Source organism: Geotrypetes seraphini, chromosome 8 (genome assembly GCF_902459505.1).
Source record: "Geotrypetes seraphini chromosome 8, aGeoSer1.1, whole genome shotgun sequence".
NCBI lineage: Eukaryota > Metazoa > Chordata > Amphibia > Gymnophiona > Dermophiidae > Geotrypetes > Geotrypetes seraphini.
In genome coordinates, this window is record NC_047091.1 from 154,076,548 (window position 1) to 154,090,414 (window position 13,867).

The following is a 13,867-nucleotide window of genomic DNA, read 5'->3' on the forward strand; positions in this document are numbered from 1 at the left end:
CTGGAGGCATCCAGAATTGAACGAACAGGCTGAGACAAAAGCGAATCACTTGAAGTCAGCCCGAGAGATACCAAGCTGTCAGGTGCAGAGACTGGAGGTTGGGATGTAGAAGGGTTTCCTGATGCTGTGTAAGCAGAGAAGGAAACAGTGAAAGAAGAAAAGGTTCCCTGGAATTGAGTTGAAGTAGAAGGGAGAACCAATGTTGCCTGGGCCACCTCGGAGCAATCAGAATCATGGTGGCTCGTTCCCTCTTGAGTTTGAACAAGGTCCTCAACATGAGAGGCAGAGGAGGGAAAGCATACAGGAACAGATTTGACCAATCTAGGAGGAACGCATCCGCTGCCAGACGGTAAGGTGAGTATAGTCTTGAGCAGAATAGGGGCAGCTGGTGATTGTGAGGAGCTTCAAAGAGGTCTATCTGAGGAGTGCCCCATTGAGCGAAGATGGATTGTAGAGTTACAGGATCGAGTGTCCACTCGTGAGGCTGGAGAATTCTGCTGAGCTTGTCCGCTAAGGAATTCTTTTCTCCCTGAATGTAAATCGCTTTCAGGAATAGATGATGATTTATGGCCCAAGTCCAGATTTTCTGGGCTTCCTGGCACAAGAGGCAAGAGCCCGTTCCACCCTGCTTGTTGATGTAGTACATCGCCACTTGATTGTCTGTGCACAGCAGAAGAACTTGAGGGAAGAGAAGATGTTGGAAAGCCTTGAGGGCATAAAACATCGCTCTGAGTTCCAGGAAATTGATGTGATGCTTCTTTTCCTGGGTTGTCCAAAGGCCTTGAGTTTGGAACTCGTTCAAATGAGCTCCCAAAGCATACGGGGAGGCATCGGTTGTGATGACAAGTTGATGAGGAGGTAGATGGAACAGAAGACCTCTGGATAGATTTGAGGATACCAACCACCATTGTAGAGACTGACGAAGAGATGATGTCACAGATATGTGACGTGAGCAAGGATCCGTCGCTTGGGACCACTGGGTAGCAAGGGTCCATTGAGGTGTGCGCAGGTGAAGACGTGCCAGAGGGGTGACATGAACTGTTGAAGCCATGTGTCCCAATAGTATCATCATTTGTTTGGCAGAGATGGAACTTTGAGGAAGAACCTGTTGACACAAAACCTGAAGAGTGTGGAGACGGTTGGACGGCAGGAATGCTCTCATGAGGATCGTGTCTAGCACCGCTCCAATGAATTGAAGTCTCTGAGTGGGGATGAGATGAGATTTGGGAAAATTGATCTCGAACCCCAGAATCTGTAAGAACAAGATGGTTTGATTGGTGGCCAGTAGCACTGTTTGAGGAGAATTGGCCTTTATCAACCAATCGTCCAGGTAAGGGAAAACTTGAAGATGATGTGAACGAAGGAAAGCAGCCACCACAATCAGACATTTGGTGAACACTCTTGGAGATGAAGCAAGTCCGAAGGGGAGAACTTTGTATTGGTAATGACAGTGATTGATCATGAAGCGGAGATACTGTCTGGAGGCTAGATGGATGGGAATATGAGTGTAAGCCTCCTTGAGGTCGAGGGAGCATAGCCATTCGCCCTGATTGAGAAGAGGATAAAGAGTTGCTAAGGAAAGCATCTTGAATTTCTCCTTGACCAAGCATTTGTTGAGATCTCGAAGATCTAAAATGGGCTTGAGATCTCCTGTTTTCTTTGGAACTAGAAAGTAACGGGAGTAAAATCCCTGTCCTTTCTCGTCTAGAGGAACTTCTTCTATGGCGTTTAGAAGAAGGAGGAATTGAACCTCTTGAATCAGGAGAGAGGACTGATGAGTGTTCAAAGCAGACTCTTTTGGCAGACTTTGATCGGGATAAGTCTGGAAGTTGAGAGAGTAGCCGTGGCGGATGATGTTGAGGACCCATTGGTCGGATGTAATGATCTCCCAACGGCTGAGATAATAGGTCAGGCGCCCTCCTATCGGTTGAGGAAGATGGGCAGATGGTGGAATGTTGGCTATGCTCAGGAGAAACACGTCAAAAGGGCTGGGTAGACTTTTGAGGTGGTGGAGGTTTTTGTTGCTGTTGCGCCTGCCTCTGAGGTTGACGTTGTTGTTGTTGTCGCTGACGTCTAGGCTGTTGAGTAGCCTGAGGCAAGGGGCGAGCAGCATAGCGGCGTTGGTAGGCCGATTGTTGTCGGAAAGGCCTAGTAGGGGGAGTCTTCTTTTTATTTTTGAGGAGAGTATCCCAACGTGTCTCATGCGCCGATAGTTTTTGTGTTGTGGAATCCATAGAATCACCAAACAGCTCATCCCCTAAGCAAGGTGCATTCGCTAGACGGTCTTGGTGGTTTACCTCTAGTTCTGAGACCCTGAGCCATGCCAACCTGCGCATAGCCACTGACATAGCCGTGGCTCTAGAAGTCAATTCAAAGGTGTCATAAATTGATCTTACTAGAAACTTCCTCAACTGGAGAAGAGAGGAAGTACAGGCATTAAAATTAGATTTTTTGCGATCAGGAAGATATTTCTCAAAAGTAGAAATTGTTTGGATTAAATGTTTCAAATAAAATGAGAAATGAAAAGCATAGTTTCCTGATCTGTTGGCTAGCATGGCGTTTTGATATAACCGCTTGCCAAATTTGTCCATTGATTTGCCCTCTCTGCCAGGAGGGACTGAGGCATACACATTAGCTCCCGCTGATTTCTTTAAAGTGGATTCCACTAAAAGAGACTCATGCGGGAGTTGGGGTTTATCAAACCCAGGAATAGGTATCACCCTGTATAAAGAGTCCAGTTTACGAGGGGCTCCTGGGACAGTCAGGGGAGTCTCTAGGTTTTTATAAAATGTTTCTCTCAATATATCATGGAGAGGAAGTTTAAGAAATTCCCTTGGAGGCTGGTCAAAGTCTAATGCATCAAGAAATGCCTTAGATTTCTTTGACTCAGCCTCCAAGGGAATAGACAAGGATTCACACATTTCCTTTAAGAAAGATGGAAAAGATGTGGAATCCAGATGAGAAGAGGGATTTGTAACTAGCCGTTCCTCCTCATCAGAAGAGCATTCACCTTCGGACAGAAAGGGCTCTTCAGAATCACCCCATAAGTCAGGATCCCTAACCTGAGAGCCACGGTGTCGAGACTCTGGTGTGGAGGGTTCCAGGTGTCGGGTTTTATGGGTAGACTTGCCCGACCTCATGGATACGGTACCAGGCGATGCAACCTGTTGTGCTGGTACCGAGGTTTGTACCGCCTGGTGGTGAGATTTAGGTTCTGGAGCTAAAACCGGCATCGAAGTCGATGAGGTGGTAAGAACCGGTACCGATAAAGTGGATGCCGATAAAAGAGGGCGTTCCACCATCGGTACCGGTGGCTCCGACCGGACCGGAACTGGAAGGTTCTGGGGTAAAAGGGCAGGAAGTAGCTGTTGGAGTTGCTCTCTCAGCTGTACCTGCAGAACAGCAGCAATACGCTCGTCCAGCGAAGGCACCGGTACCGCTTTTTTCTTCTGCGGTACCTTGGGTGCCGCTCGACACTCCGACGAAGAACCTGATGTCGAGGGGCTAACTTCGATCGGAGCGGAGCGCTTCCGTGGACGCCTCGCGGTCGGCAGGATTGGACTCACTGCAGTGGAGACCGGAGGACGCTCCAGCGGGGAAGGCTTCTTAGCCGGCTTACCTGCTGGATGCGATGCCGATGAAGTTGGTGCTGATTGAGATTGGACCGATGTCGGTGCCGGTACGGTGGAATCGGACATCTCGGCACCGAAGAGCAACCGCTGCTGAATTTGGCGGTTTTTAAGTGTTCTTTTTTTCAAAGTTGCACAGCGGGTGCAAATGGACGCTTGATGGTCGGGACCAAGACACTGCAGACACCAGTTATGTGGGTCTGTCAGTGAAATTGGCCTAGCGCACCGCTGGCACTTTTTAAACCCGGGCTGAGGGGGCATGAAAGTAAAGACAGCCTCTGCCAAATCGAAGGCCGAGGCTTCGATTGTGGCAACAGGCCCCGCCGGGGCGAAACGAAAACTGAAAAAGAAATTAACTAAAGTAATTTTTTTTTTTTTTTTAAGAAAAAAAAAACAAAAGAAATAAAGAAATCTTTATTTCAAGCTAGGTTTACGCGAGCGGAAAGAGCAAAAAAATTTCTTCAACGGTCGTTGAGGAAACGCGTCTTCTTAGCTCCGCGGAAACTAAGAAACTGGGGACCTCGCGCCTCTGTCGGGCGGGAAGGCACTCGCGCGTGCGCGGTGCGGCCTACCAGAACTTTCCAAGTTCTTAGAGTGCAATCACTCTAAAATTGTCCGTACCGGGGCTCCGTCGGTGCCGTCACCCATCAGTCAAGAATATGCTGCCTGCTTGTCCTGGGATAATAAGCCATACTGGCAGAGACCAAAAGGTTCACCAAGTCCAGTATCCTGTTTCTAACAGTGGCCAATCCAGATCACAAGTACCTATCAAGACCCCGAAAGAGTAAAGCACAGTTACTTAGAAGGACAGCAGGTGGATACTCTCTTGTGGGTGACATCATCCACGGAGCCCCAGAATAGACCATGAAAGAGCACTTATCTCTTTAAATCCATGAGGTTTCCACACTGCACATGCACGGCACCTTCATAACCGCCCTTGGTCTGGAGGAGTGGCAGTTGTATGACAAAGCTACGAAGCCAAATAGGGGTGGCAGGCAGAATAGTGAGAATATCTGCCTGCTGTCCTCGAATAACACGTTACAGGTAAGTAACTGTGCTTTATCCCAGGACAAGCAGGCAGCACATACACACATGTGGAACTCGCCAGCTGCCAGGATCATGCCTCTGAGAAAAGGGCTATATTGCCACTCAAAAGCATTGTATGAATATTGATAAAATGAAAAAAATATATATATACATACATACTGAAGAATAACCTAAAGGGATGTTTTCAATTTAAAGCATGTGGAGGTTTTTCTGGCCAATGATAGCATTCATGTACTGATCACATACTTGTAGCAATCAGGCTTCGCAGTTCTGTTTCACTGAGCTCTTTCCCTCCACTTATGATATTTGTCACTCCCTTTATGTTTAATGTTGCTTGGCTATTGGAGGTCACAGCTTGAGTATTTTGGGGTTGGAATCAAAGGACTGGAACAGTTGAGTGGAGGCTCTGCGGTTTGATGCAGTCCAAGTATTAGGCAAGAGCCTGCTTGCAGTCCAAGGTGTGGAGCACCACCTCCTCAGGGTGAGAGGGGCTTGGGGAAGAAGACTGGAAGTACAATGGATTGGTTGAGATGAAACTCAAAGACGACTTTTGGTAGAAATTTGGGATGAGTGTGAACTACCACCTTGTGATACAACCTTGTATAGGGAGGATCTGATACAAGGGCTTGAAGTTTACTGACCTGACATGCAGATGTGAGAAATAAAAAATCAGTCACTTTCCAGGTAAGATATTTGAGAGATGAAGTTGAGAGTGGCTCAAAAGGAAGTTTCATTAGGATAGAGAGAACTACATTGAGGTCCCATTGGTGGCCTGATATTGAGCAGGCCTTTCACGAATTTTGAAACCAAAGGATGAGTGGCCAATGGTTTACCATCCAGTGGAAAATGTAAGGCGCTGATGGCACTCAGATGAACTCTGATGGAGTTTTTAGACCTGCACATGGGCCGCCTTTTCCAGCTTCCCTGCCAGTGAAGTGAAAAAGAGGTCTGAGGGGCTGGTAGAATTCTAGCTTATATACCTCCTAAATGACCTCCCTCACCCACTGTTCTGAATGGATCTGTGTCCAAGCCTGACAGTACTATACCAGCCTGCCCCCACCCTCAGGGCTATGGCTGCAATCCTGCCGTCATTGCTGTTTCTTGGAAGCTGCAAAGGAATGGGATCCAGACCCTTAGAGATGCCTGGTGCTCTCAAACCTTTGTCTCTGGCACTGCAATGTCCTTTGATTGGAGGACACTCCTAACACGGGCAAAACTGCTGGGAGCCACAAAAATTTCCCCTACTTGACTCCCTTCCATTCTGGGGTCTGCTATCTGGTAAAGTTTTCAGTGCAATCCACCACACTAGCCATTAAAGCATCCAGGCCCACACCAAAAAGAAACTTTCCTTGAAAGGGGAATTTGCTCAGGGTTGCCTTGGAGGCAGAATCTCCCGCAGGCGGAGATAGCATAAGCTGAGACCTTGCTCAAGACCCTGAGAAGGGCATCTAGAGCATAAGAACATAAGAATTGCCACTGCTCAGTCAGACCAGTGGTCCATCATGCCCAGCAGTCCGCTCACGCGGAGGCCCTCTGGTATAAGACCAGCACCCTAACTGAGACTAGCCCTACCAGCGCACGTTCTTGTTCAACAGAAACTTGTCTAACTGTCTTGAATCCTTGGAGGGTGTTTTCCCCTATAACAGCCTCTGGAAGGGCGTTCCAGCTTTCTACCACTCTCTGGGTGAAGAAGAACTTCCTTACGTTTGTACGGAATCTATCCCCTTTCAACTTTAGAGAGTGCCCTCTTGTTCTCCCTACCTTGGAGAGGGTGAACAACCTATCCTTATCTACTAAGTCTATCCCCTTCAGTACCTTGAATGTTTCAATCATGTTCCCTCTCAATCTCCTCTGTTCGAGAGAGAAGAGGCCCAGTTTCCACAACATAATCAAACCCCTCCAAAAAAAAAAATGGGGGTGAGCGTTGCTGTCCGGATCCAGAGCCCAATTTAGCTTAAAGTAGTATGTCCAGGCAATATAAGACACTGAAGCTGCCACTTTCAGTCCCCATGCAGCTGCTTCGAATTGTCTTTTGAGAACAAAATCGATCCTGCAATCTTGTGTGTCTTTGAGGACGAGTGAAGTATTGTTTGTAACCTGCACCATCAGCAATTCTGCTGAGAGAGAAGAAAAAGGATGTGCCCCTAAGGAAATTGGAGAAGCATCCGGAAGATCCAGGAAGAGTATACCGTATCTGTCTGGGCCACCTGGAGCCATGAGTATAAGTTTCAAGTTTATTATAAAATTTGATTAATCGCCTATTCCAAATTCTAGGTGATGTACACTAGATTTAAAAAAAACCAGATATAAGGTGCGCCCCTTTTACGAAGAACTTTCTGAAGCACCCTGGAAATGAGGGAAGAAAGGGTGGGAAAGCATAAAGGAGACTGATTACTCCCAAAATGGAAAGAACTTCCATTGCCAGTGATTGTCGCACTAGGCATAGAGAAGAAAACAGGTGGCACTGTGCAGTGAGTGGATTCACCCAACGAGTCCCCCCTTGATGGAAGATGTCACTGAGGACTGCAGGATCGAGGGTCCTCTTGTGAAGGTCGAGTTTCCTGTTGAGGGAGTCTGCTAGGATATTGTGTTCCCCTGGAATATAAACAGCATGAAAGTCCATGTGAAGACATAGAACTTAGTTGCACAGACGGTCAGCTTCTCTGCAGAGTTTGAGGGATCTGGAACTTCCGTGTTTGTTTATATGAATCATGAGCAGGTGATTATCTGTATGACTGAGAGTACTTTTCCGAGAAATCCACAGAAGAAAGGCTTGGAGCATAGAAAAAACTGCTCGGAGCTCTAAATGAGTGATATGCAGAGACTTTTCAATGGTGACCACTGGCGCTGCATTTTGTTGAAGCTGTCTAGATGCGCTCCCCAACCCTGATTGGAAGCATTGGTGGTTATGGTTAGGGAAGGCATCAGAAGTTGAAACAGACATCCTGTGTGTAGTCAGGGGGAATAAAACCACAATAGGTAATTTATGATGTTCAAGGTCAGAGGAATCATCTGATTGTGGTGTTTGGATTACTAGCGTGGTGATGTCCTGATGTCTGTCCCAAGGAAGATAGGCCTTTGTAGAAATGATGTCCAAAAGTGTTCTAACGAATGAGAGAGAACTAACTGGATATCTGCAATTGATGATGATGAAACTCAGTGCTTGCAGTGTGAGCACTATAGTTTGTATGGGAGAAGTAGATTGTCCTTGGAATGGGTCACTACTAGCTAATTGACAAGGAAAGGAAAAAAACACAATATGATGTTGCTTTCTCCAAGTATCGCCACCACTGGTAAGCACTTTGTAAACAGCTGGAGTGCTGATTATAGGCCAAAAAGCAGAACCTTGTACTGAAAATGCTTGTTGAGGAATTTGAAGCATAGATATTGCCAATGGGACGAAAGGATAGAAACGTGAATGTAGGCAACTATGAGATTTAAGGCGACCAACCAATCATACTGCTTGAAGAGGTTGAGGATTGACCTAAGTACTTGTGTCTTTTGGGGATAAGAACATAAGAATTGCTGATGTTGGGTCAGACTAGTGGTCCATCATGCCCAGCAGTCCGCTCACGTGGTGGCCCTTGGCCAAAGACCAGCGCCCTAACCGAGACTAGCCCTACCTGCGTACGTTCTGGTTCAGAAGAAACTTGTCTAACTTTGTCTTGAATCCCTGGAGGGGAGTTTTCCTCTACGACAGACTCCGGAAGAGCGTTCCAGTTTTCTACCACTCTCTGAGTGAAGAAGAACTTCCTGACATTCGTACGGAATCTATCCCCTTTTAACTTTAGAAAAACTTTGAAGAAAAAAAACCCTGAGTGATCTGTAGAGGTGATACATTCTCTATGGCATTGTTCTGCAGAAGGAATGATAATTCTGCTACGAGTGGAGGGATGTGCTAAGCGGGAACCAGTGATAGTGGTAGGTTCTGAGAGGGTAGCCCAGGGAAATGTAGCCCGAGACACTATGCTGAGGACCCATTGATCAGTCGCAACATGTGCTCAAATTGAAAGAAAAAAGATAGATAGTATTGCTGGAAAAACTGTTATTGAGAAGCTCTACGAAAAGGAATCAGTAGAAAAAAGATGCTGAAATTGGTGAAAATGATCCAAAGGCTGTGCTGAAAACTCACAGCTGGTAGAAGAAACCTCCTTGAGCTGCGAGATAGTGGCTTACACCGTTGTCCCAAAGAGGCTGCTCCTTAAACGGGGAGCATCTGCCCATCAATTGTGATGATCCTCTCTGAGGGCTGACATCTATAGCCCCTGCCCCATCTTCGTCATCATATCATAAGCAGTGTAATTTGCTTTAAGTGATATGTGGAATTCTGTATAACCACATGTAGATTAGGAATGGCGTCCAGGGAAGCCGTATCTAGCTGCTGTAGGACTGAATGCTGGAAATGCAAGATTTGAAGTTGACGTGCTATATTTGAGGAAAGTATAGCACTTTAGCATATCTTATGAATCTAGAAGATGGCAGGCCCACCCTGGAGGAGAATTTGGAGGAGTTTTTTGAAGTGTTGCACCTGTTGATGCCTGACCCTCAAGACCCTGGAGATATGGGGAAGTTGAAGGCGGTTCTGACCCAGCGCTTAGGTACTTTGCATATTAGGTGAATATGTGTAGAGAAGTATTGAAAAGAAAAATTCCTACTATCTTATGGCATGGTGTCAGGGCTGAGACTTAATCGAGAAGACACCTGTTGCCAAAAAATGGCAGGAAATAAGAACATCCTGATGTTATCCCTCCTTGGGGATGAAGATCCTTAAGCAAGAGAGAAACATTTGAGGGTACAAGGACCCCACACCACAGCCTGTGGAATATCCACTAGGTGAGCCGTGGGATAATGCTCAACTCAGGCATGGCACTGAAAAACCAGGAATAGAAAACAGCCGGGTTAGAAGGTTGAAGCAGTGCTGCATTATCCCACAGAAGACTTCGCAAAAGAAAAAAAAAATCACTTAAAGACTGAGCAGGAGAGCAAGGAAGGTACCTGTTCTGGAGCTAGAGGTGAAGGAGAGACAATCCCCTTCTTTTTTTTTTTTGGGGGGGGGGACTCTTGTGTGATGTACTGATCCAAACTTCAAAGGCAGATGTAGCTTTAGAGTGGAGAGGACTGTGAAGCTGAAACAGGGCCCACGGAACTCTTACAGAAGTCTCCAACACCAACAGCAGAGTCCCTGCAGCCTTTATTGAGGGACGTGCCATTGAAGCTGACACTGGAGAAGTAAGGAGCAGCGTGGATTTGAACCCAGCATGTCAGGTGCTGAGGTTATAGCTTTAACCACTGCACCACTCCAGAAATTAACCTCTGCAGATCTGGGAGCTGCCTCTTTTTATTGATTGCTGCCGATGCTGGAATGGCACTTTTCTCCCCCGCCAGGCCGAAGCAGGGTCCTGAGGGGCGGAAACTAAGTGTAACTCACATTGCTTCATCAGTATTGGGGTTCTGTCAGCCAGCTGAGGCGGAATGGAACTTCCCTCCCCCGCTGGACCAAAACAGGGTCCAGAGGGGAGGGCGCCAAGAGACACTATTGCTTCGCCAGTGCTGGGGTTTTGTCAACCATGAGGGGAGGGCACCAAAAGAAACACATTTTAAAAATTTATTTTATTTATATACCACTTATATCCTTAGTGGTTTTACATTCAGGTACTTTATCATATTTCCCTATCTGTCCCAGTGGGCTCAAACTCTACCTAGTGTACCTGGGGCACTGAGGGGATTAAGTAACTTTCCCAGGGTCATAAGGAGCAATGAGGGATTTGAACCTTTAGCCTCAGGGTAGCTCTAACCCCCTGCGCCACACACTCCCACAGCCTCGCCAGTGCTGAGGTCTCACCTTCAGCCATCTGAGGCGGAACAGCACTTCCCTCCCCTGCCGGACTGAAGCAGAGTTCTGAGGGGAGGGAGCCATTGAATTTTGCTGGTGCTTCAACTGTTTTCAGCAGTGGCGGTAATGCGCTTCCCTCCCCCCGACAGTATCGAGTTAGGGTCCTTGGGGGAGGGAGCGAGCTTCGCTGGCGGCAAATTCTTCTTTTGATGGCATGGTGCTAAGCATCCAGAAAGCGCTGGTCTCGCTGTTGGGAAGAGTTTTTTTTTCATGGTCCTAAAGACCGCCCAATTTGAACAAAACCAAAAACGCTGGCAGTTTAAATCCGCTAATAGCGTTAAGGCTGCTGCTTTTTTTTTTTTAAGATTTCCATACAGATGAAAGTTCTTATCTGCTGATGGCTTTTTTTTTTTTTTTTTAAATATACTCCTAAGATTGAAAAAATCCTTTGGCTTTCTCGAAGGTTAATTAATTAACTTTTTCTTTTTTTAGCGAAGAGAGGGGAGAGCTGCGACTGTCCAGGAGTAGCAGAGAAAAAAACTGATAGGAGGAGAGGAGGGGGCTCGAGGAATAGGGCAATCCTGCACATGCTGAGTAAGCTCAAAAAGCTAGGGGAGGGCACTGACACAGTAGGCTCAGTCAGAGACTTCACCATCAAGTGGGGCTGCATATTCCTTGCCTGTCTCCGGTTTACAGACAGGTACTTCAAGCATTTTCCCTATCTGTCCACCTGGACTCACAATTTATCTAATGTACCTGGGGCAGTGGAGGATTAAGTGACTTGCCAAGAGTCATAGGGGGCAGCACAGAGTTTGAACCCACAACCTCAGGGTGCTGAAGCCGCTGTAGCTCTAACCACTACGCCACACTCTCCTCTGAGATGAGCTGATGTTAAGAAATCGGGCTGAGAGAGAGACGATGGGCGTTATCTTGTATTCAGCAGAAGGTAACTGTACTGTATTTATTAATTGGGAAAAGAAACGATGCTGCAAACTGTGACCTAAAAAATGACAAGAGGCTGCCACTAGCTCAGTGGCCTTATATAAATACAGATGATCATATTTCAAGTTTCAAATTTGATTGAAATCTACTATCCTGCTCAATCGGTGGGAAAATTCATGATGGCTCTATCCCCTACCATCTGCTCAGCTCCTACAATCCCGCCCTCAGAGCTTCTCTGTGCTGGGCCCCTGCTTACTTGAACCCAGAGACTGTCTACATCTCAACCACCAACTGATTTTACTAGAATCTCTGAAGGCTCTTCTCTAGTTTCAGGTGCTTTTGAATGGATGAGGCTCTGTTCAGAGCTTTTACCAAGTGCAGTATTTAGGGTGAAGGTTTGTCATCAGTAATGCCCTTGAAAAGATGTTTTCAGATTTGCAAATAAACCAACCGCATATGAGGAGGGAAAAGTAATGCAAAATAACAGGTGACACAAAAATAAGTAGCAAGGTTTTCTCTTGAGTGGAAAGATGAAGATACCTTTCAGTATTTCTTACAAAGAGCAGAACCATTAAACTGAGATTGCATTGTATGATTAATTACAATTTTTATTTTTTTACAAATCTCTTTATTAGGGAATTACAAAGAGAATTACAATATACTTAGAAAGAAACCACTGCATGCTTCTTTCTTCTGCCTCCCATGCAAGTAACAAAAACAGACCAACATACCAAAGAGAAAGAAAAAATTATTCAGTCATCGCAATAGAATAAAACCCATATTACCACATTTTCAATCTTAATAACAAAACTAAAATAACCACCTCACCTAATGGTAACCGCAGCCCATAGGACATCTGATCCTTTTCTGTATGGCAGGCCATAATTACAGAAAGTAATGTCAAACTAACAATTAATATTGCTAATTTCAGTTATAGCTGCTAACTAACCATAATGGTGTAGTGCAGCCATGTGTTCAATACCAGTCTTTGCTCACAATGGGAGCTCAGAAGGCTCCCAAGCCATTTGAAAGTTCTGCCACCTGGAGGAATTCACTAGTCCTCCTCCCCAAGGCTCTATAAGTAACACATTACACAGCAGAGTGCCACTCTGCATTTAAAAGAGGAGCCAAGGACCTCTAGTGCATCAGAATTATCTTTTTCACTGTCGATGTGGCTTTGGCAAGAAAGATCTTTTGCCCTGCATCCACTGCAGAGAGCACTGAAATATCACCTAATAGTAAATATTGTTCATGAAATGGCAAAAAAAAAAAAAAAGCTACCAAAATGACTCAGATACAGTGAAAAATCAATGATGACAAGGGCCGTCCCACCTCCACAAAGGTGGCTTATTGTAGGTGGTTGAGCAGTCACCTCATTGGCAAAAAACCTTCCTCAAAGTTGGAAAAAACTCTGTGCTGTGCTGTGCAAAATTCAAAAAGATAGAGCAAAGGATTTTCAACTTATCTTCAGCTGATCGGTACACCGACAGTGCATTTCACAAATCTGCTGTCTCAGGGTGTAGCACAATCGATCAGACTTTAAAGTAGGACACTGAACGCGTCTACATCATATCTCCCCTCCAAATCCTCAGGCAATCTGCTTCCAGAAAGTTTGAACTACTCTACAAAACCAAAACACACAGCCTAATAAAGCTGTCTCCACACTGCACCAAGGGCAGGCCCTTACTGGGAATAGGCCTGCACAAAATGCTCTCCTTGGGGGAAACGTAGGCTGTTAGCAATACTTTATACACGGTCTCCTTATGGAGCACATTTATTAAAATGTCCAAACTCTTAAAGAAATGATCTCACAAAAAGTTCAAGGATACAGGACGCCCTAAATTCTCCCTCCACATCCACACCCTCACAAGTGCCTCATAATTTAAAATGGGCAGGAGGTCCCTCAGTTCTCTATTGCAATCAGATAAATTAATCCGCTTCTGGGCCTTCAAATTTAAGCAAGGATTAATCGCCTGCACCCCAGAGAACAGGTTCCCTGAAGGCAAACTATGAAGATAATGATGCACTTGCTATTATATGCAAGGCCTGTACCCCCATTCCCCCAAACTAGTCAGAGATCACCTGAATAGTATTATAAGAGAACATTTGGCCTTTAGCATCTAGCAAGTCTATTTACCTTAGACTCACACTGCCAAAAAAATCCATATTACCCACAAGAGGGAGCAGTGGAAAGAGAGACACAGGTTATGACCCTCCATATATGAGCCCCATATATGAGCAGATCACACTGTGTTTCACCTCTGGCTCCAGCTGTATTGCTCTTGCATGTAACAAATAGTTGGGTGACAGAGAGGGAGATACCAAAGTCTCCAATAAATATGGCATATAACTGAATGACCCAGAGGTGATGCATTCCACATACTATATTATACTGTCCAATATCCAACTGTCCTAA